The following is a 24731-nucleotide window of genomic DNA, read 5'->3' as shown; positions in this document are numbered from 1 at the left end:
AAACTGTAGTTTCTGAACTTGCTCCACCATGTTACATTTGCTGGATAAGAACTGAAAACTGTTTATCGGAAGTTTCCACGACACAGGAACACACTCACTGATTGAGATTTCCAGGGATAACGCACTTCACTCTTGCCATCGCCTCTTCCAATCCTTTCTAAGTTTCACACGAGCTCTCCAACATGAGTTGAGGAATTAACACTCAGAGATGAAAGAATGTTGCAAAGAAACTGATCAGCTGTATACCAGAGAATTATTTCTTCAATGAAGCTTTCATTCTCCAGTGGAACTTTCTGGAAGGTTAAAACTGTGCATCGGGACCGAAACTCAAACTTGGAACATAGCATTTCGCTAAAAGTGTGCTTACCGGCTGAGCAATAAGTACGTGAAACATGACCTACCTCACATCTGCCGTTACCTTTGTCTACTTTCATAACTTCCAGATCCGGACCAGCACTCAATTTTAGTCTCACATACATTCCGCAACATCGCATACTATAATGTAAAGCCGCGAAACGTCACTTTTATACGATTTTGTACAACTGCTGTACACAGTTTGATGGTTATCTCTAAGTCAGAGTTTTAACACTTGACCCACTACTTACTTGCATGCCATATTTATGCTTGTTAATTTGTATAATTGAAACAGTTTTCATGAATCCAGAATGAGATATTCACTCTGCAGCAGAGCGTGCGCTGATATGAAACTTCATGGCAGATTAAAACTGTGTGCCCGACCGAGACTCGAACTCGGGACCTTTGCCTTTTGGTAGCAAGTGCTCTATCAACTGAGCTACCGAAGCACGACTCAAGCATGTACTCACAGCTGTACTTCTGCCAGTACCTAGTCTCCTACCTTCCAAACTTTACAGAAGCTCTCCTGCGAACCTTGCAGAACTAGTAGTCCTAAAAGAAAGGATATTGCGGAGACATGGCTTAGCCAGAGCCTGGGAGATGTTTCCAGAATGAGATTTTCACTCTGCAGCAGAGTGTGCGCTGATATGAAACTTCCTGGCAGATTAAAACTGCGTGCCCGACCGAGACTCGAACTCGGGGCCTTTGCCTTTCGCGGGCAAATGCTCTACCAACTGAGCTACCGAAGCAAGGCTCACGCCGTGTACTCACTGCTTTACTTTCTTTCAGGAGTGCTAGTTCTTCAAGGTTCGCAGGAGAGCTTCTGTAAAGTTAGGAAGGTAGGAGACGAGGTACTGGCAGAAGTAAAGCTGTGAGTAGCGGGCGTGAGTCGTGCTTCGGTAGCTCAGTTGGTAGAGCACTTGCCCGCGAAAGGCAAAGGTCCCGAGTTCGAGTCTCGGTCAGCCACACAGTTTTAATCTGCAAGGAAGTTTCATATCAGCGCACACTCCGCTGTAGAGGGAAAATCTCATTCTGGAAACACCCCCCAGGCTGTGGCTAAGCCATATCTCCGCAATATCCTTTCTTTTAGGAGTGCTAGTTCTGCAAGGTTCGCAGGAGAGCTTCTGTAAAGTTTGGAAGGTAGGAGACGAGGTACTGGCAGAAGTAAAGCTGTGAGTACGGGCGTGAGTCGTGCTGCGGTAGCTCAGTTGGTAGAGCACTTGTCCGCGAAAGGCAAAGGTCCCGAGTTCGAGTCTCGGTAGGGCACACAGTTTTAATCTGCCAGGAAGTTTCATATGAGCGCACACTCCGCTGCAGAGTGAAAATCTCATTCTGGAAACATCCCCCAGGCTGTGGCTATGCCATGTCTCCACAATATCCTTTTCCTTTCTTTCAGGAGTGCTAGTTCTGCAAGGTTCGCAGGAGAGCTTCTGTAAAGTTTGGAAGGTAGGAGACGAGGTACTGGCAGAAGTAAAGCTGTGAGTAGCGGGTGTGAGTCGTGCGGCGGTAGCTCAGTTGATAGAGCACTTGAACGCGAAAGGCAAAGGTCCCGAGTTCGTATCTCGGTCGGGCACACAGTTTTAATCTGCCAGGAAGTTTCAGTTTTCATGAAAATTATATTTTTGGAAACAGGAAAGTTGAGGCAACAAAATTATACCACTGGCATTTCGAAAGGATTATAGCATTTGAATATACTAGCTACCATGATTTTGTAAAGAAATAATTTTTAAAATATCATATTTCGGAAAAATTAAAATGCTTATCTGAAAGGCGACAATGAGATGTTTCAAATAGGGTGTGTTAATCTACAGACGAAACGTTATTAACGTGTAAAATTTTTCAGATCACACCTTTTTACGGAATCGTAAACTTAGAATATTTATTCCTACTAGAACTGATGATACTCTTATCGTCAGCTCTCTGAAAACTTTAAATTTAAATTGCTCTGAGCACTATTGAACTTAAACATCTGAGGTCATCAGTCCCCTAGAACTTAGAAGTACTTAAACCTAGCTAACCTAAGGACATCACACACATCCATACCCGAGGAAGGAGTCGAACCTAAGACCATATCGGTCGCGCGGTTACAAACTGAAGCGCCTAGTACCGCTAGGCCACTCCGGCCGGCAAAGTGTTCAAATGTGTGAGAAATCATATGGGACTTAGCTGCGAAGGTCGTCAGTCCCTAAGCTTACACACTACTTAACCTAAACTATCCTAATACAAACACACACACCCATGCCCAAGGGAGGACTCGAACCTCCGCCGTGACCAGCCGTACAGTCCATGACTGCAGCGCCCTAGACCGCTGAGCTAATCCCGCGCGGCTTTAGTAAAAGCTTACCAAAATATGTTAATCCAGCAAGGAAAAAAATAATTATTTAAGTAGCAGAACCATGGAAGTGGAGCCACTTAACGTCCCTACGTTTAAAGATTGTGGCAAAAGAAGTGAGCCTTGCCTACATGGACCAGTTGGTCTGTTACGGCATATGCAAACACAAAAATCACAACTCACTGCCAAGCTTGATAACAGCATCCAGACGTCTCCGAATAGATATAAATTCAGATAGTGTATGGTTTTCAAGGGAATCTAATACCACTCTACCTGCAAAATAGTGCCCAGTTCAGGTAGCAAGGAGGGGGTGTGTAGTAATAGCGCAACCTTCTCTCGAAAGTAGACTACTAGATAAGGTAACTATTTTAATAGTGAAACGGCGATATTTCATTTACTTGATATAATTCGGGTAATTAGTTATATGGCTACCGAAATTTAGTACCCTAACATATTACTTTTGTCAAGCCTAAGTCTCTGAAGTTCACTAAATGCTGACTGAGATAACTAAGCTGCTGTTCATTACAGTCTGTTATACAGATCTTTCCATGTTCCTGTAGAGAACTGAAAAAAAATTTTAAACAATAGATCAGCTTCGATATCGGTTTATCTTTGTTTAATACGCTGCTCGGTATCTCATAGAGCTGAAAATATTAAGGATATGGTTGAGGTAGAATTCTGCATGCTCCACGCCGTTGCAGCTGCTATCTGTTCTGATGCTGAAACTCGAAAAAGGATTCAGTAGGAAACTTTTGACTGGAGACTACCATGCAGTATAGCGCTCTCCATGTGAAAGGAGAAAGTTCATAGTCAGTGTTACGACTTTAACAGAGAAAATTATTCCATGTACAAAACCTCACCACAAGCGGGCTCGGACCCATGATCATTTTTCAAGGATTACAGCTGTCGAAATGCTGTCTATCCGTAGCAATAACTATGTCGGTAGGTTTCCTCGAAGAAAAGTATTTTACCTTGTTCAAAGTTCTGGATTTATCTAGAGAAAATTGTTTGTCATCCAACTGAACACTTTTACGCCTTTAGGACGCCGAAGCCCACAGCAAACATAAGTAAAATCGTTACATACAACGCATCAGAGATAACCTAGGATCCCCTAGTAATGTAGCTCTAGTAGGCGTTGTTATCGCAACTAGCGGCTAACTCGATGTTGGAAACACATTCGCTTACAGTTGTTGCTTGATAGACGTCATAAACTTCATTTTAATAGTCTCTCAGGTCTGCGTCCTATATTGATACAATTTCATGTCAATACGTTTTAGCTTATGAAGAATTAATAAAGCCACATCACTTCTTTACATTCCATCCACTAAAAGGAGTTCAGTGACATTCGGATAAGGTGAGTATGGCGGCCAGGGGAAATCGGACCATTCATCCTCGTGCTCACAAAACCAAACTTGGACGATCTGTTCTGAGTGAACAGGAGCATTTTCGTCTTGGAACACAACATCGCCACTGGGGAACAAATACTGTACAATGGGATCGGCCTCATCAGCCAAAATGGTCACATAATCAGTGACAGTAATCCCATCTTGCACAGTACCCCTGGAGCCAACAGCCGGCCGCGGTGGTCTCGCGGTTCTAGGCGCTCAGTCCGGAACCGCGCGACTGCTACGGTCACAGGTTCGAATCCAGCCTCGGGCATGGATGTGTGTGATGTCCTTAGGTTATTTAGGTTTAAGTAGTTCTAAGTTCTGGGGGACTAATGACTGCAGATGTTAAGTCCCATAGTGCTCAGAGCCATTTTGAACCTGGAGCCAACAAAATAGAACACCGCGTCTGGCCAAATCATCACCGAAGTCCAGCCATAGTCCATTCCTGAGAAGTAAACTGGGCCCGAAGTTGGAAACAACGTGCAGCAGGATCTGTCCGACTTGCTGACTTAGATCCATTGCAAACCATGAGGAATTGGTGTTGTACAAGTAAACTCAACGTTGTTACAATTAAGACTTTGTACACTATGTTGAAAATACTTAGAGTTCACTGGACTAAAAACGCATAAAATGATTATGGTTACAAGACATTTGAGCACATTCCTAGGCCAGAAATTGAGCAATAACCAATACATAAAAATAGCTACAGAAAGGGCAAGCAAGTTACTGCCTAACCTTGCCACGAACAACACAACTTCATACCACAGCGCAATGTCCAAGTCGAGGTTATATTTTGCTGCCAGCGTGTGGCCACATCGACTCACTTCCGCGGCAGAACCTCGATGGTAAGGTGCGATCACAGGAGTTTGCTACTGCGGCTAGTCGTCAGTGGAAGCACTATGCATGGTGCGATGTATGAGCCCGATAGACATAATTATGAAGTATCGTGCGTCGACATATTGGCAGAAAACGTGTAGACCAGCCACAGATACCGCTCATGGTAGGAACCAGAGATCTTGAGAGAGCTCGAAACCTGAGGAGTGAATTCTTAGCAAAGAGAGGGGGACCGTTAAAAGCCCCATAGATTATATGCATTTTGCCCTAACAGAGGATGAAACGTGTTACTCGCAGCGGGAGCATGGTTCAATTTTTAACCGGCCATTGGCCATATCCCACTCATTTTCAGCGTGTAATTCTATGTCAGGAGGCTGATGGGGCCTGTGAAGTGGAGCGACCACGGAACGCAATTTTGCAATACGCTGGTCATGGAAAAGACGACCAGCGCACACACACGCAACGACATATCATCATCACTCAGAGATCAGAATTTCTTGGCGTATCTCAACGACTGTAGAGACAAAGTATCCAGAGCGCTACGTAAAGACTACTAGCAACGACGAGAGTAGAGGCAGCAACGAGCGCAGGCAACAGATAACTCCAATACTAGCAAGACAGATGACAGAAGTAGCGATAGCAGATCAGACAGGGCTACAGGCGAAGACAGGCAAACATGTAATAAGGACAAAGCGTGTAGTCGTCCAATTTTATACATGGTTTTTAATAGAATTAAGGAAAACGTGGAAGGGAGAACCCTCCAATATAACTTTCTTTTCAAACAACCTGTATATTTAACAGCACATAGACTGTATTTTCCAGATAATCGAAACATTTAACCATTAAATTTTCTTTAACAAAATGTACATATTTGCCAAATTCTTTTTTGACCTTAAGCCTAAAGCTTTTAATCTTTGCAAAAGAAATCTGAAGTGCTGTATTATTAAACAGCAGACAATATGACAATGATTACAAGACGGCCGGACCTGCAGCCCGTCCATTATCGGGTGAAACAGCGATGTCGACTACCACGCTGGACACACTCTGCCTTGTTAAATGCCCCTCTGCAACACATGAAAACTGTATAAGTACCGCTGATGAAAACAAGGATTCACTTACTCAAAACAGATGACTGAACTTTTAATCTGAAGGTAGATGTTGAAAGGTTCGGGTTTAAAATGCTCACCTGTACGTGAAGCTTAAACCGATTAGCAATCAGTATGTCCATAATAAGGCTTACTTCAAAGCAAGCGACCTCTTAATTTCAATTGGCAACCAAGATGCGACTGGATTCCAAACCGTCCCTTCTGACAATTTTATTTTGACTAAAGTCGTGGCGACAGTTAGCTGTTAATATTTTCAACGTTAAACTGATTAAAACCGCTCTGAAACGACGTCTTAAAACATCACTTGTCAACATTTATTACAAGAGAGTTCACTCGACGGAACCACAACACTCAGCAACAATACACCAATAACGTGTTTAACGTAGATGAAACGGGAATAACCATTGTTCAAAATCGACGTACAAAATTTATTAGTTTAATCGACAAATGAGGTAGGATGATTGTCATCACAAGAAAGAGATCCCTGATAGCACTGATAACTTGCAAGACAGCAGCTGACATGTTTGTATCGTCGCTGATTGTCTTCCCTAAAAAAAAAAAAAAAAAAAAAAAAAAAAAAAAAAAAAAAAAAAAAAAAAAAAAAGTGGAATGCGGAATTGTTGGGCGGTTGTCCTCAGGATGGATTCAGCTCCACATTTTTAAAGAATGATTCAAGCACTTCTCACAGTTTACAAAACCATCTGGCGGAATCCCAGTTATTTTGATACTGGACGGGCATTTCATCCACACGAGGAACATCGACGTGACTGAACTACCTCGGAAACATGGAGTAATAATCGTGTTTCTACAACCACAGACAACACACAAACTCCAGGCATTATATGTAGGCTTCAAGGGACCATTCAAAAATCAAAAACTTATCACGGTCAAGATGTACAGTCCAGGATGCCTGACCATCCTTTTAGGGCACTGACATCACATGAGGTCGGGGAACTGATGGGGAAGGCGTATGCTAAGTGCACAGATCTTGAAATTATTCATGGTTTAAAAAAATGCGGCGTAGCCCGTTTTGACAGGAACGTTTTTTCAGATCTGGACTTCATCCAATTGGGCGATTAACACGAAAATACTCCTGACAATGATCCTGAACATCTAGAGCCCATCCAAACGAAAAAAATTGTTTCGAATTTCAATGTACGGCCACCTCCGACAGTCAGCCAAACAAATGCAACAGCACGTCCCGCTTGTATGGCTGTTACAATCACTAGATCACCTTTCAAGAAATCGCTTGAAGATAAGTTGCAATTACAAGGCGCGAAAGATAAGCCTAGGCCTAAACCAGGTCCATCAAACTCAAAATCAGCCAGAACCCTGTCAGGACGTTCGTCTTCGCAAAGGTTAACAGCTGCAGTATCAAGAACGCCTCCAACAAAACTGAAAAAGGAAACAAGAAGCAGCGTTATTCATCTTCCTCCTCATCTGAGGATGACTGTGCTCCTCTCGTCTCCACTAATGACGAAGACAGTGCGGGTGCCGAGTGCCTACATTGCAATCACACTTACGAATTAGAGACAAGTGGCGAACAGTAGACACGCTGCACAACATGTCTTCGTTGGGAGTATGAATTGTGTTCTGGCATTTCCAACAAGGGATGTAAAACATTTATACGTGATCACTGCAATAAATTAAGGAAGTAATGCACAGTAAACAAATGAATATCGTCTTTATATTGTGTAAATAAGGTTTTAGTATGTTATCTATTAAAAGTACTTAAAATATAAAAAATGTTTCTTCTTATAACGAATTGTACTTAATCCTGACTACTATCCGATAATAGGAACCCGAATTTACAAAGATTGAAATGCTCATAATAAAAATAATGTACAATTTGTGACCAAAATAATATGAATAATGAAAACCTTGGTACGATATTTTGTATTGGGATGCTTGTCGTCGGCAAAAGTGTTTTTTATTTTATTTTAACATAGCGTGAAGTAAAGTACTTCAAATATAATCATAAAAAAAGGTATCCGATAATCAGGCATTCTCCCCTAGTACACCTGAGCCAGTGGCGCGAGACAGAACAGCATACTAACTCAGTGGCGCCACGGCTCAGAAGTGTAACGAAAGCGAGTGGGCATAAGACATTAATACCATACTGAACATCCAAACAAGCTGGTACCTTGATTAATATCATTAGAACCCCAGTGAGCATGCTGAAGTGCCGCAAGACGACGTGGCATGGACGTGTCTAATGGATGTATTAGTGCTGGAGGGAACTGGCAACGTGAATCACGCAGGGCTGTCCATAAATCCATAAGAGTACGAGAGGGTGGAGGCCTCTTATGAACAGTAAGGCATCCCAGATATACTAAATATTGCCCAAGTCTTGGGAGGTTGGTGGCCAGCGGATGGTTTAAATTCAGAATAGTGTTCCTGACCCCAATCTTTAGCAATTCTAGACGCGTGGATGTCGCATTATCCTGCTGGAATTGCCCAAGTCTGAATGCACAATGGACATGAATGGACGCAGGTGATCAGACAGGATGCTTAGGTACATTTCACCTGTCCGAGTACCATCTAGACGTAACAGGGGTCCCATATCACTCCAGCCGAACAAGCTGCACGCATTATAGAACTTCCACCAACTTGAACAGTCCCCTGCTGACATGCAGAGTCCATGGATTCATGAGGTTTTCTCCATACCCTTGCACGTTCATCCGTTCGATACAATTAGAAACGTGACTCGGCCGACCGGGCAACATGTTTCTAGTCATCAATAATCTATGTCGGTGCTGACGGACCCAGGCGAGGCGTAAAGCTTGGTGTCGTGCTGTCATCGACGATACACGAGTGGATCTTCGGCTCCGAAAGCCCATATCGATTATGTTTCGTTGAATGATTCGCACGCTGACGCTCATCGATGGCATAGCATTGAAATCAGCAGCACTTTGAGGAAGGGTTGCACTTCTGTCACGTTAAGTGATTGTCTTCGGTTGTCGTTGGTCCCGTTTTTGCAGGATCTTTTTCTGGCCCCAGCGATGTCAGAGATTTTATATTTTACCGGATTTCTGATATTTGCGGTACACTCGCGAAATGGTCATACCGGAAAAAATCCACTTCATCGCTATCTTGGGGATGCTTTGTCCCATCGCTCATGCGTCGTCTATAACACCACGTCCAAACTTACTTAAATCTTTACGTCGTGCCATTGTAGCAGCAGTAACCGATCTAACAACTGCGCCACACACTTTTTTCTTGTACACTCGTTGCTGGCGGGAGCGCCATACTCTGCCTGTTTACAATTATATGTGTTTCAATGCGCATTCCTATACCAGTTTCTTTGGCGCTTCAGTGTAGGTTGTAAGAGAAACGTAGAAGAGGACAGCACATGCTGCTATATAAATTAATCTAACGTAGATGTGGAATCACACCATCCGTTGTCGAGAGATTGACAGTGTTGCTGATGCACGTGCCCTGCCTTGGCGAGTAGTAGGAGATTTGGTGGAGGCTGCCGGAGTAGGAGTAAAATATCTTTCTGAGGCACTCCTTCCTGGACTACATCGGCGGTGGCATTCTGTAAATCGGAACCCATTTCTGTCTTGATAATTACCTGTCTTCCTAATACTTTAATAGTTAATATTAAGTATTTACGTTCGCATGTAGTTCATGTTTATAAGTATTTAAAATTGCAAGATTGTTAAACTTCGTTACAGTAAGGAGACATCAAACAAGCTTCTGTATTGTCTGTGAACAGTTTAATATTATAAAAACACCAGCTGTCTTAGAAAATAGGTGGCAGGCTATTTACTAATGGCAGCCAATAAAATGTAAAAAAAAAAAAACTACTGTCCATAGCCCAGGTTTTATCGTTGCAGCACGACTTTTTCCAGTTACGAAACTTTGCGTCACAGATAAGTGGTTTTGGAAATCCCTTGTAATGGGTTTTCCTTCGTTCTGTTTTGACGGAGTTCAGCAGTGCCAAATTGAGTTTTGCAGCTGCTTTTGCAGCTGTCGTCGTCTAATTTCTCGTCACAGTTCTCATCATGACCGTCTGTCGCGATCACTCGACACACACTCATTCACCGGCATTACGGCTTAGCGGACGATGTATCTCCGCTTACCTTTATGTGGTATATATCTCCGGTATATATCTCCGGCAAAAACTGTAGAGGAAGACAGAGATTGGAATACGTCAAGCAAATAATTGAGGACGTAGGTTGCAAGTGCTACTCTGAGATGAAGAGGTTAGCACAGGAAAGGAGTTCGTGGCGGGCCTTATCAAACCAGTCAGTAGACTGATGACAAAAAATAAATAAAAATCTACGGTATGGTGCCTCTTGAAACGCCGAACACCACGAGTACCACGGTTACTAAAGTGTCCACTCTACAAGCAACTACAAGTTTTCCGCGCTCAAATACATCTAGTTCCGACATAATGTCCCTGACTTTCACAATGTCTGCATTTATACAGAGTGAGTCACTAACTATTGCCACTTTTTTATTGATACGTGGGGTCGCTTCACAGAGTCCACTTTGTTTTTTTTAAGTGGGATGCTATAGTTTGGTACTGATTTTCTGATAGCAGCTGTCGAGACCAATCCAATGATGTGTAACAGTAAGGTCTTTGACGGTCAACGAAGGTAAAAATGGTGGCATGAACATCCATTTACAGAAGGTGTTCGAAGTGATGACCATTGGTATAAATGCAGTGCTGCAATCTTCTGATCATGGATTGAATAGTATTCCTTATCACGTCAGTACTTACCGAATCAAGTGCTCTGACAATTCTCTCTCATATATCGTGCAAATAGTAAATATTCACCCAATACGGCTTATCCATCTAAAGTGCCATTTACATATAAATACCATTCGATGGTTTCGCAATAGAGCACTAATAGGAACGGTAAGATTAATATCGTCGAATCAAGCGAATGCGGCCGATGTATTCCTTCGAAGAACAAGTCGATGTGCTTCTCATTTTCGTGGAATGCCAACGAAACTCAGTAAGGGCTAGAGACTTATAATCTCAACGTTGACACCGTACATGTCCTATATATAAATAGATTTATTATAAATTGAGAACAATTGGACCTTTAACACAACAGAAACATATTGGGCAAAAGGAAAATTACTAACGAGGAAACGGAAATTAGTACTGTTGCCGCTGTGGTTCGAGATCCTTGTGTTAGTTCACGTCAAATCGCAGGGGAATCTCACATGAGCCAGAGTAGCGTTGTACGTGTTCTTCATCGCCATAAATATAATCCATATCATATGTCTCATTGGATTCTGCTGATGGGCTCAACTTCAGATTCAGAGGGATGACACATTTACTTACTGACGAGGCTGCATTCAAGAACAATGGAAATGCTAATTTGAATAACATGCATTATTGGAAAACTGAAAATCCATGATGGCTACGGCAATTTGCACACCAAACCCAGGGGTCACTGAATGTATGGTGTGGGATTCTGGACGACAGAATTATAGGCCCTTATATCAGCGAAGGAAAGCTTAATAGTAGGCAGTACACCACATTCCTGCAAGAAATATTGGAATAAATACCTTTAGGAACAGAATGTGGTATCAACACGATGGGTATCCGGCACATATTTCGCTGATGGCGAGAAATGATGAGCAGTGACAATTTCCATGTTATTAGAGTGGAGGTGGCGGAGATGTGTCATTGCCGGCTCGTTCGCCAGACTTGACGCCTCTGCATTTTTTCTTGTGGAGATTCGTAAGAGACATTGTTCATAAAGACGTTCTAACTACACCTGAAGATAAGCGAGAGATAACTGTCAAAGCATATGCTTCGATAAGTGGCGATGTGATGAGGAATACCACTCGATCCATGATAAGAAAATGGCAGCATTGCATTGAGACCAATGGTCATCACTTCTAACACGTTCTGTGAATGGACGTTCATACCACGTCTGTGACTTTCGTTTACCTTTAAAGACCTTACTGTTACACAACATTGGATTCGTCTCGGTAGCCGCTATCAGAAAATACACTCCTGGAAATGGAAAAAAGAACACATTGACACCGGTGTGTCAGACCCACCATACTTGCTCCGGACACTGCGAGAGGGCTGTACAAGCAATGATCACACGCACGGCACAGCGTACACACCAGGAACCGCGGTGTTGGCCGTCGAATGGCGCTAGCTGCGCAGCATTTGTGCACCGCCGCCGTCAGTGTCAGCCAGTTTGCCGTATCATACGGAGCTCCATCGCAGTCTTTAACACTGGTAGCATGCCGCGACAGCGTGGACGTGAACCGTATGTGCAGTTGACGGACTTTGAGCGAGGGCGTATAGTGGGCATGCGGGAGGCCGGGTGGACGTACCGCCGAATTGCTCAACACGTGGGGCGTAAGGTCTCCACAGTACATCGATGTTGCCGCCAGTGGTCGGCGGAAGGTGCACGTGCCCGTCGACCTGGGACCGGACCGCAGCGACGCACAGATGCACGCCAAGACCGTAGGATCCTACGCAGTGCCGTAGGGGACCGCACCGCCACTTCCCAGCAAATTAGGGACACTGTTGCTCCTGGGGTATCGGCGAGGACCATTCGCAACCGTCTCCATGAAGCTGGGCTACGGTCCCGCACACCGTTAGGCCGTCTTCCGCTCACGCCCCAACATCGTGCAGCCCACCTCCAGTGGTGTCGCGACAGGTGTGAATGGAGGCACGAATGGAGACGTGTCGTCATCAGCAATGAGAGTCGCTTCTGCCTTGGTGCCAATGATGGTCGTATGCGTGTTTGGCGCCGTGCAGGTGAGCGCCAAATTCAGGACTGCATACGACCGAGGCACACAGGACCAACACCTGGCATCATGGTGTGGGGAGCGATCTCCCACACTGGCCGTACACCTCTGGTGATCGTCGAGGGGACACTGAATAGTGCACGGTACATCCAAACCGTCGTCGAACCCATCGTTCTACCATTCCTAGACCGGCAAGGGAACTTGCTGTTCCAACAGGACAATGCACGTCCGCATGTATTCCGTGCCACCCAACGTGCTCTAGAAGGTGTAAGTCAACTACCCTGGCCAGCAAGATCTCCGGATCTGTCCCCCATTGAGCATGTTTGGGACTGGATGAAGCGTCGTCTCACGCGGTCTGCACGTCCAGCACGAACGCTGGTCCAACTGAGGCGCCAGGTGGAAATGGCATGGCAAGCTGTTCCACAGGACTACATCCAGCATCTCTACGATCGTCTCCATGGGAGAATAGCAGCCTGTATTGCTGCGAAAGGTGGATATACACTGTACTAGTGCCGACATTGTGCATGCTCTGTTGCCTGTGTCTATGTGCCTGTGGTTCTGTCAGTGTGATCATGTGTTGTATCTGACCCCAGGAATGTGTCAATAAAGTTTCCCCTACCTGGGACAATGAATTCACCGTGTTCTTATTTCAATTTCCAGGAGTGTAAGTACCAAACTATAGCATCCAATTAAAAAAAGTTGACCTTAATTTCTCTGAAGCGACCCCACCTAGCAACAAAAAACCAACGTCATATTATGGCCCCCGTTGTCCCACGTAACTTTTGTCCCATAAACGTTTCAGTTGCTATCGTACTTTCGGAGTTATTGTTGGTGGTAACAATGACTCATGCTGTATATTGTCTTATGTCGCAGTACAATGTCCTTAAAGAGACCAGTAACAGAAATGTGTCCATCTGTGTGAGAGCATAACAAAGTACTAGCGTAATAGATAAGGAGGACATGACATACGGTGTTTTGCCTTGTAGAGGAGGCGTGCACGTGTAGCCGGAGTGGATTTGGCGAGCACTCGGTGGAAACTAGAAATCCCGGTTCGGGTCCCCGTTCGGCACAAAGTTTTGTGTGCCCTAATAAATTGTACAGCTGACATCAAAAAGTTTTTGCAATGAGTGTATACGAATGGTAATATCCTAGTACATACAAAATTGTTCTGACTAAAACTAATTCGTGCTACGTATTTAGGACATTAAGGTAGCGTTTGCGGTCAAACACTACAACGCAACCTACAGTCTTGGCCAACATATGCTTTTATGTTTAAGCATGCATATTTCGTGGCGTTTCTGTACTTTTGTGTAACCGTCGTACATCCATAACTGTACACTCGGTTCACCACTTCAAGTGGTTCAGTGGTGATAACTTCCTTCCAACAATACTTTACAGTTCCTGTTTCTTCATTTGGAATACTGAGCGAGGTGGCGCAGCGATTAACGAATTGGACCAGCTTTTCTGAGGACTGTGGTTAAAATCGTAGTCCTGCCATTATGATGTATGTTTCTGTACTTTTGCGTTAAACGATTGAGGTGAATACGAGGGCCGTTCCTTTGAAATGTTACTAAAGATTTCCTTCTACGTTGATGAACTGTTCAAATCAATGAGTCATCTCTAATGAGCTCGTCGTCAACCCACCGTTCATCTCCAGTTCTCCACACTTCCACAGCGACTTGTGCCATTTGTGGCTAGAGTGAGAGGTGAGATGTTAATCCTTCCGTATGGTAGGTTAAGAGTCTGCCGGCGAAAGTACAGATCGTTTGCGAAGTGATCATTTGGAGGCAGAGGCAAGAAAGAACATTCCAGAAACCGTCACTAACGAACGGCTATAGCCGATAGCGTTCTTGATCGTAATACCGCAAGCTTTTTCTACTTATATCGTCTCATTTTCTTAAGCTAACTCCGTAGGAAACTGAAATCGCTCTCCAGTTATCACTGATCCACAAGATAGAACTTTTTAAAGCCTAAATAGAGTGACGATTGTGTAATGGATGGAAGCTGTTTGTCAGATCGCTAAACCTTTGGCGGAAAATAACTAAACAAAATCTATGAAAGACAAACGAGTTACAAGCATATATTTGTAGTCTTTTATTGCTGTATTCCTAATTTAAGAAGGCCAGTTCTTTGTGTCTTGAATCCTGCTGAAGAAATTTACAGAATATTACTTTTTGTCGGAGATAGTGAGCAGCTGTTACGCATTTAAATAAATGCCTGAATGGCAGCTGTCTATATTTATTTTGACATTTCAGTTGGTTCCTGTTATTAACTGTCTTCACGTTGTAAGAGTAATTTGATAAATGTCACGTCAAAATGAGACTGGAAAACTTGTTAATACTGCCGTGTATCTCATATGAAAGTAAAAAAGAGGTATCCAGCAGGAAATCAGTAGCCAAGGACTGTAGTGGTACTATGTTAAACATAACTGCGTGGCTACAACTCATAAATATGCTTTTACATCTAGGATACTTCATTTTCCATGTCGCCGTCCGACACTAATTAAAACCAATTCATAAAGATATTAAATCAAAATAAAGGCTTTGAAAAATGGTTTGGTAAAAGAGTAGATAGGGCGGAACACAGCAAAAGTTTTAAAGTGCCTTGGATAATTCGGCGAGTGTGTTAAAGTACGTATCATCCTAACTAAGAGCACAATGGAGACAAAATCATGTGAAGAACCAATGTTCCTGTCATTTCTCAGAGCCTTCCCTGTTTAATCAATCAGTCGTCTGACTAGTTTCAACTTGTCTTCAATATTTTTCTATCTGGTTCGAATCCTTGTAAATCAGTGTATCTACTACGATAACAATGATAAAGCATCATACACTGCCATATGATTTGTTCAACATTTCACATGGAAACAGACTTGGTTTACATTCAAAAGTATTTCTTTTTCGCGACCTAATTTTGATGCTTTCAACGCATATGACAACTTCACCCGAAAAATCTATACTGAAAATTGATCATGAATTACGCTATGCATCGTTGTTATTATCGCGTGACTACTCAGTTCCCACTGGGTTCCCAGAAGCACAATGTAATACTGAAACCTCAAAATACAGTCTTTAGCTTGGCGATAAAAGTAAACATCACAAAGTTGACACACATGCGTGCTTTTTGGCCAGATTACTTTGGTGTGCACGTCGCTAGATGCTCGTCATACTTAAACATGCTATATTTGTAGTCCAACCCTTTAATATAAACTGGCACGCATCTCGTAGTCGTGCGGTAGTGTTCTCGCTTCCCACGCCCGGGTTCCCGGGTTCGATTCCCGGCGGGGTCAGGGATTTTCTCTGCTTCGTGATGTCCTTAGGTTAGTTATGTTTAAGTAGTTCTAAGTTCTAGGGGACTGATGACCATCGATGGTAAGTCCCATAGTGCTCAGAGCCATTTGAACCATTTTGAATATAACCTGAGTCCAAACTCATCAGCAACAAATGGTTATAAAACGTTCTCGAGATATGTTTTGTAAACTCAATTTCTCATTTTCCTGTATTTGAAGCAAGTGAGGTAAATATTTTTAACGAGTCCGTTAAATGGTTTACGTCTTCTACAAGCCGCAGTAGTTAGTCGGAACTGTTGTCAAACGACGAATCTAAGTCGTTTGAGGAAATTATTAGCATAATTTTTAGTGATTTACTTACATTATTAATCCTCTGGTACCTGCCAATTTGGATACAAAAAAACATAAATGAATAACAGAAAACTGCGAAATGCAACTGAAAACCGAACACAGGTTCTTTGTTCTTAGCCCAGATGCCTTAATCGCTACACCAGCAGCGCTTTCGTTAAGCAGCGTTTACCTTGTGGACATAAAAGCGATAGTCGTAAATTTCTAAGAAACATTCTCAGTTTTCAGTTAACAATGACATCGTCAATACTAAGTCAACTGCCCGCAATGAATAGCAGTGGTTTTCTCGAATACGCTGGGTATTGAGCTAAAATACCTTAGTCTTTCATTTTAGCTTGTACATAAATGAAGTGCCAAATGAGAGCCGAATTGGTTGGCAGTGCCTTAGGCTTCCTTCTTGTACGTATCCTCCTTAATCACTTCCGTCTCCCCTCCTGTTTATTACTCTACTGCCTTTTACAGTTGAAACGTAACTACTCATATGTTCTGTAGCAAGTGTCAACTAATCTCATCCATCTTGTACTAAGGTTCTCCTTCTAGTTAATATCTTTGTGTGTACGATACGGTGCTTTTAGAGTCAGTGTCTGAGGAAGACGCCAATTAGTTATTAAAATAAGATTATAACTGTCAATATTTCAAATTAACTTCTACTTGTAAACGGTATGGTTACATAACTTAATATCCCTAGTGGTACGGTAGCATTAGAACCATCATCAAAGTAATAGGGTCTTTGAGAAAAGTGAAACCTCACTGTAAGCTGCATAACTGTAAACAAGCATCCATTGCCTTACTTCCTGCTGTGACCGTGCCTAAAGTATCCAATTCATCTCCTACCACAGGGCGTAATTCCACCGTGTCTTCACAGTCACAAGGGAATTCAGGTGTGATAATAGATTAAGAACGCAAGGGAGCAGCACAACTCTACTTAAATACCTGTGGACTAAATACTCAAACAGTCCCAGAAATACGTGAATAATGGAGCTCTTACGAATGCAGTAAACATACGCTGAAATGGGAGGTATAAATGCTTATATATCAAGTAGATAATAGAAAACAGGGAGACGACGTTCGGTTAGAGGGTATCAAACTGCAGTATTCATGAGCTCTGTGTCCTCAGACGAGTTTTATAATAATATGCATGTAGCAGTCAACGACCGAATCCAGAATCGTTAACTAACGTTAACGAACATTAAGATCTCAAAGAGCGTAATTTTCTTTTTCAGTATCACACAGAAATACTTATAGAGACAGTAATATTTTAAGATATGTTTAATTTTAACTGACATTGGTTGATTTGGCCAAGAGCTAAGTAAAGTTACCGCTTGCGTTAAGGACAAATGAGTTAAGAGCGCGACGATTGCGGTGTCAGAGATTGTGAAAGAGGGAGAATTTTATCATTTTTTTCCAGTACTGACAACTCAAGGACGTGCACGTCTTTTACTCAGCAGCTGCTATGATACAAATTCTGACACAGAAGAAACATGGATTCGCGAATGCAAGTTACAGAGACGATCATCGTAAAATGCAGAAGACGCTTGTAGCAAGTAATATGAAAATGAATTAAGGCTGTTGTAATACAACGCATTGAGTGGAAGGAACATGGCATTCGAAGCATTTAGTAAACATTTGTGAACCTGTCTCATATTGTATAAGGCAGTTACAAGTAAGTACAATTCCTCCGCTCGCAGACAACAAATCAACTTTTGTCAAGGAAATTGCAGTGTTGCAGTTTTGGCGTCGTTGATGGTAGCAATAATCTGAAACAAAGAATAGTCGACACCAAGTGTCTCGAATGGTTTTGACTGTTAACGAACAGTACTTGGGAGCCGGTGGCAAATACATCGCGCCATTACCGTACCTAGTCTATTAGGGGTTCATAACATACTTACATTTTTATGATAGGATCGGTTCATATGCAGCCCGAAGTTCCAAAACCCGTGTCTCTATTGGATCTAGAGCGAAACTGGGTGACGACCATTGATTTTGATACACTGATCAGCCAAAGCATTATGACCACCTGTTTATTGGCTCCTTTGTCCTCCTTTGGAACGAAATGCATCACTGATTCTGCGTATCAGGATGTCGACTCTTTATTGGTAGGTTTGTGAAGGTATCTGGCATTAGACGTCTACGCTCGTAATGTAATTTGCGTAAATAATGGGTCACTGATTTGCGTACGTAGTGATGGCGTCCAGTAGAGACCCAGATGGGGTTCTGTAGGGTTTACATCAGGCGAATTTTGTCGCCTAGACATCAACGTGGGTTCATTACAATGCTGCTCAGACCACTGTAGTACGGTTCCGGCTCCCAGATACGGACAATTATACTGCTGAAAGATGAATCACCGTGGGGGAAGACACCAAGCTTGAATTGATGCAGCTGTTTCGCTATTGGCAGTGTGTTTTCGATTGCTACCGTAGGTCCCGTGGGAGGGAAGGCAGGAGAGCGTCTCCCACGGCATAATACTGCTCCCACCAGCCTGCGACCGTGGCGCGCTGTGCGTTTCGAGCCGCCGTTCACCTGAATGACGGCGTTTGTGGCGACGACCAGCCACCTCGTGTAGCAAAAATATGATTCAATCGTAGAGGCGAAGCGTTCCAATTGATTGGCGGTTAATCACGATCGTCTCGTGCCCACTGTAATCGTAGTTGAAAATGTCGTTGGGTCCAAGTGAGATTACGTAAGGGGAGATCTGCTACGTAGCTCCATAATCAACGATGTACGATGAACGACGTGCTGCGAAACACTTTCGTGTGCACCAGCAGTGTCGTCTTTCGGCAGAGATGTCACAGATCACCATAAACATTCGTTGACGTGCAACCATTTACCGCATAGTGGTAGTTTCACTATCCTCCTACCTCTTTCTGTGGATGCTCACGACCATAGCACGCAGCCAACTGACTAGGGTCGCCGTTATCGAGATACACGTTCACAGGCTCAGAGCAGTAATAATCTGCCGCGATGAACTGTGGATGAAGCCCTCGCAGGTTCGAATCCTGCCTCGGGCATGGATGTTTGTGATGTCCTTAGGTTAGTTAGGTTTAAGTAGTTCTAAGTTCTAGGGGACTGATGACCACAGATGTTAAGTCCCATAGTGCTCAGGGCCATTTGATGAAGCCCGACCAACAGGCATTACATGCATTGATAAAAAAAATGATAGTGCATTGGGAATGGCTAGTTTCTACCTGAAATCTAGGTGTGCCAATAAAATCTCAAAAGGACGACTGAGAACCGAAATCTGTTATTTACTAGTAGAAACTCTAGACAACTGTCCTGTCAACCATGGTGTAAGCCGAAGTACAATTACAATTAAATGATGACCCCCCTAGCTGCTTACAGTTGAAAATGTGTTCTCCGACCGTGGCTCGAACCCGGAATCTCCTGCTTACATGGCAGATGCCCTATCCATCTGAGCCACCGAGGACACAGAGGAACAATTCGACTGCAGGGACTTATCTCGGACACGCCTCACGTGAGACCCACATCCTCAACTTATTGTGCCACACTATATTCATAGCGTCTCTGCCCATTATGCTCATTACTTGCGGCTTTACTGCCGATTTCCGTAAGAGCTCGGTCACTGTTTCTGTATTCGCACAGAAGAAGAAGGTCAAATGGTCGGTGAGCCTTAATTACATATACATGATGAAGGTATCTGATTTTTCGGACATGCCCAAAAGAACAGATACCATCTTCATATATTAAGTACAATTTCATTACCCTGATGACAACAGCTATTGTTCCTGTCAGGTGTAACACGCAAGGAAAATATGTCACGTGGTCAGAGGAACTGAGATTCGTCAACGTCTTACATCGTGGCAACGATTCATTTCCTGATGTGTGTTCATATTACCTTTTTTTCCATTTCCTGTCAGGAAAGCGTCCCTGAAAATTATCAGTTTTGTTAATGTTCACTATATAAAGAGTTTGAGACTACCAGTTGCTCAGCACTACAGCACTTTACACTACGACTAATTTCGATGTCTCTACGAGGGGCATTCAAAAAGCAACACAGCTTATTTTCCAAGCTTTTCTGAATGCAGTTTTGCTTTATTTAGGCTCCCAATATATCTTAGTATTCCCCACTCGTTGGCTGTTGTTGTTGTCTTCAGTCCTGAGACTGGTTTGATGCAGCTCTCCATGCTACTCTATCCTGTGCAAGCTTCTTCATCTTCCATTACTTACTGCAGCCTACAACAAAGCCGTATTCATCAACATGACGTCCGTCCAATCCGACGGCCTTACGCTACCTTACTGAGGGATCTTCCATATTTACCTGGTACCACTCCACTGGTCGAAGTCAGAGTCGACGGCTTGCTCCAACAATAACCTCCCCATCATCACGTACTGCTTTCTGTGGAGTGCATCCTTGGTTGGGCACTACAAACAGAGACGACCTGTCTTGCGGCGAGGTATTTGATTCCGATCCGTTGATAACCTCGATTGAGAGTACGATACGATATTCCATTACCTGTGTTATTCCGACATACGCTACCGGTGTAGCGACCGTAACCATTGTGAAACACATGAAATGTATTCACCGTAGCCAGTATGGATAAGCATCAGCTGTATAACAGAATGATGGCAATGAAAATCTGATTGGTTCAAATGGCTCTGAGGTAGTCAGTCCCCTAGAACTTAGAACTACTTAAACCTAACTAACCTAAGGACATCACACACATCCATGCCCGAGGCAGGATTCGAACCTGCGACCGTAGCGGTCGCGCGGTTCCGAACTGAGCGCCTAGAACCGCTCGGCCACCGCGGCCGGCTGAAAATCTGAGACGGAACGGGACTCCTACTCGGATTTACCGCTTATCGCGAGTGGTCGCCTTAACATTTTTCAAGCCGTTCACGGCTCAAAGCCAGACGCACACTACTATAAGTCTTCAATCATCGGTCTACACATTGTACTAGTATATTCATTATGGATATTCATGAACGGGGAATATATTTTACTTAAAAGCCGCTTGCCGAATGTTGGTGGATAAATACGATGGAGGAGTGCCTGTGTTATTCCGAATTACTGCTTGACTCTTCGGTGAAATTATGTTCTCGAAACTTCAACAAAAGGCCGTACCGAGTCTCTCCTGCAGACTCTTCCACTGGAGTTTATCTATCATCTCCGTAACGCTTTATAGGTCTTTAGTTCTGCAAATCTGTTCGACGTCCCTTCTTGAAAACGGGGATGACCTGTGCCCTTTTCCAATCCTTTGGAACGCTACGCTCTTCTAGGGACCTACGGTACACCGCTGCAAGAAGGGGGGCATGTTCCTTAGCGTACTTTGTGTAAAATCGAACTGGTATCCCATCAGGTCAAACGGCCTTTCCTCTTTTGAGCGATTTTAATTGTTTCTCTGTCCCTCGTTCGTCTATTTCGATATCTACCATTTTGTCATCTGTGCGACAATCTAGATAAGGAACTACAGTGTAGTCTTCCTCTGTGAAACAGCTTTGGAAAAAGACATTTAGTATTGAGGCCTTTAGTCTCTCATCCTCTGTTTCAGTACCATTTTGGTCACAGAGTGTCTGGACATTTTGTTTTGATCCACCTACCGCTTTGACATAAGACCAAAATTTCTTAGGATTATCTGCCAAGTCAGTACCTAGAACTTTACTTTCGAATTCATTGAACGCCTCTCGCATAGCCCTCCTCACACTACATTTCGCTTCGCGCAATTTTCGTTTGTCTGTAAGGCTTTGGCTATGTTTATGTTTGCAGTGAAGTTCCCTTTGCTGCCGCAGCAGTTCTCTAACTCGGTTATTGTACCACGGTGGCTCTTTTCCATCTCTTACGATCTTGCTTGGCACATAACGCTTCTTGTACGATGGTTTTGAACTTCGTCCACTGATCCTCAACACAATCTGTACTTGAGACAAAACTTTTATGTTTAGCCGTCAGGTACTCTGTAATCTACTTTTTTGTCACTTTTGCTAAACAAAGCCCGCATCTCGTGGTCGTGCGGTAGCGTTCTCGCTTCCCACGCCTGGATTCCCGGGTTCGATCCCCGGCGGGGTCAGGGATTTTCTCTGCCTCGTGATGGCTGGGTGTTGTGTGATGTCCTTAGGTTAGTTAGGTTTAAGTAGTTCTAAGTTCTAGGGGACTGATGACCATAGATGTTAAGTCCCATAGTGGTCAGAGCCATTTGAACCATTTTTTGCTAAACAGAAAAATCTTCCTACCATTTTTAATATTTCTATTTACGGCTGAAATCATCGATGCGGTAACCGCTTTACGATCGCTGATTCCCTGTTCTGCATTAACTGTTTCAAATAGTTCGGGTCTGTTTGTCACCAGAAGTTCTAGTATATTGTCGCCACGTGTCCGTTCTCTGTTTAACTGCTCAAGGTCGTTTTCAGATAAAGCACTTAAAAATATTTCACTGGATTCTTTGTCCGTGCCACCCGTTATGAACCTTTGAGTCTCCCAGTCTGTATCCGGCAAATAAAAATCTCCACCCAGAACCATATCACGGTGGGGAAATCTAATAGAAAATTTTTCCAAATCATCCTTCAGGTGCTCAGCCACAACAGCTGATGAGTCCGGGGACCTATAGAGACATCCAGTTACCATGTCTGAGCCTGCTTCAACCGTGACCTTCACCCAAATCATTTCCAATTTCGTAGAGGTACAGGGTAGAGATAGAGGCACTGCGGCGACTTCAGTCGTTATGAAATACATGAAACGTATTCGCAGTTGTGAATATGGACAACCATGAGCCGTATAATTGAATGCACGCACGAGATCCGATAGGTTAGCGCGACGATGTTGCGATGATAACAGGCACGCATTGCCCAACGACTCATTGTGCTTTTGTTCATCACCAGGTCCTCATAGAAACACTGCAAGCTCCTATCAACATCTAATATGATCTGGTTTTTCTCCAAAAAATAAAAAAGAAGGTAGCTCCGTGCTTGGAACGCACCTCCGTTTCGGACGCCATCTTGAAGGCTACATACAGCGCCTCCACTTATCGGAACTATACGAAACTATAGCGAGTGAAGCAGATATCTAACACCATTTACGTAGGTGGTCAGAAACAGTAATGTGGGTATCTGAACTGCACATCAGATACTTCGCACTTCATCTCTACTCTTTGTTTGTAACATTTTTCGATAGCATATCTTTCTAAATATATCCATTTACTTCTTCTCCTCGTTTCCGTTAATTCAGAGTTCATGTCGAAACCATGCTATGCTATGCTTTGCGTACCGGCCGGCCGCAGACAGATGTGACTGCGACGTTATAACATGTGGGCTCTCTCATTCGATCCACGACATGTATTCGCATTTGCGAATAGGGACAACCATTAGCTGTACGGGGTGTAATTGGAAAGTTTTAAGAATGGGCTTGTAGTACTCAGATGCTATTGTAATGCATCTCCTTCAAAATAGTGCCCTTCTGACTGAACACAGCAACTCCTACGGTGTGTCCACTTTTGCAAACATACCTGGAATTCTTTTTCCTGAATTGTGTTAAGAACCCTCTCCGTATTTGCCTCGGTGTCTTCGATCGACTCAAATCACTTCCCTTTCAGTGAAAATTTCAGTTTAGGAAACAGTTAGAAGTCCACAGTGGCCAAATCAGAGGAATATGGTGGTTGTAGAAGCACAGGAATTTTGAATTTGGTCAAAAATTCAACGATAGAGAAGGCACCATGAGCCAGAGCATTGTCATGATGTAGCACCCAACTCTTGTCTTTCCACAATGCTGGCCTATTCTTCTGCACCTTTTCGCACTAACACTGAAGGACACATTTTTAGTAATCCTGGTTAATTGCCTGTCCTCTAGGGCTAAATTAATGATGCACAATACCGGCAGAATCGAAAAACATCACCAACTTTGTCTTTACCTTCGACCAACTCTATCGCCCTTTTTTCGTTCGTAGTGAACCTGGAGTCTTCCACTGCGAAGACTACACCTCGGTTTCAGGATAATATCCATATACCCACGATTCGTCACCTGTAATTACCCTAATTAACAAAGCTGGTCCTTTTTAGTACAATTAACCAGTTATTGGCTCACATCAAGCCGGTATTGTCTCTGGTCACTTGGCAACACTTTTGGAATGAATTTTGCAGACACTCGACGGCTGTTCAGATCTTCAGTTAAGACTGACTGAATTGCATAGAAAATTAAATTAAGTTCCTCAGCCATCTCCCTAATTGTAAGCCTACGATGAGTGTGCACTAACTCGTAAACTTTCACAACATTTTCATCCGTTTTTGAGGAGGAAGGACGGCCGGACCGTGGTTTACCATCAAATGATTCGTTGCCATTTTTAAATCTGTTCAACCAGACAAAAACATTTCACTGGCTTCTACAACTATCTCCAAAAGCCGTTTTT

General features: G+C 43.4%; 1 protein-coding gene and 1 non-coding gene across 2 annotated transcripts in view; one reads left to right on the top strand and one right to left on the bottom strand.

Moving 5' to 3' along the window:
* LOC126288323 (zwei Ig domain protein zig-8-like) overlaps nt 1-24731 on the top strand; it is a 143332-nt gene that overhangs the window by 31647 nt on the left and 86954 nt on the right. The gene's annotated exons all lie outside the window — the stretch shown is intronic.
* Trnas-cga (transfer RNA serine (anticodon CGA)) lies at nt 1027-1103 on the bottom strand. The gene has a single exon. It is a non-coding gene; the product is annotated as a tRNA-Ser (tRNA).

The sequence above is a fragment of the Schistocerca gregaria genome, chromosome 1 (genome assembly GCF_023897955.1).
Source record: "Schistocerca gregaria isolate iqSchGreg1 chromosome 1, iqSchGreg1.2, whole genome shotgun sequence".
NCBI lineage: Eukaryota > Metazoa > Arthropoda > Insecta > Orthoptera > Acrididae > Schistocerca > Schistocerca gregaria.
The sequence above is the reverse complement of the archived record's forward strand: the minus strand, read 5'-3'. Positions and strand labels throughout refer to the sequence as shown.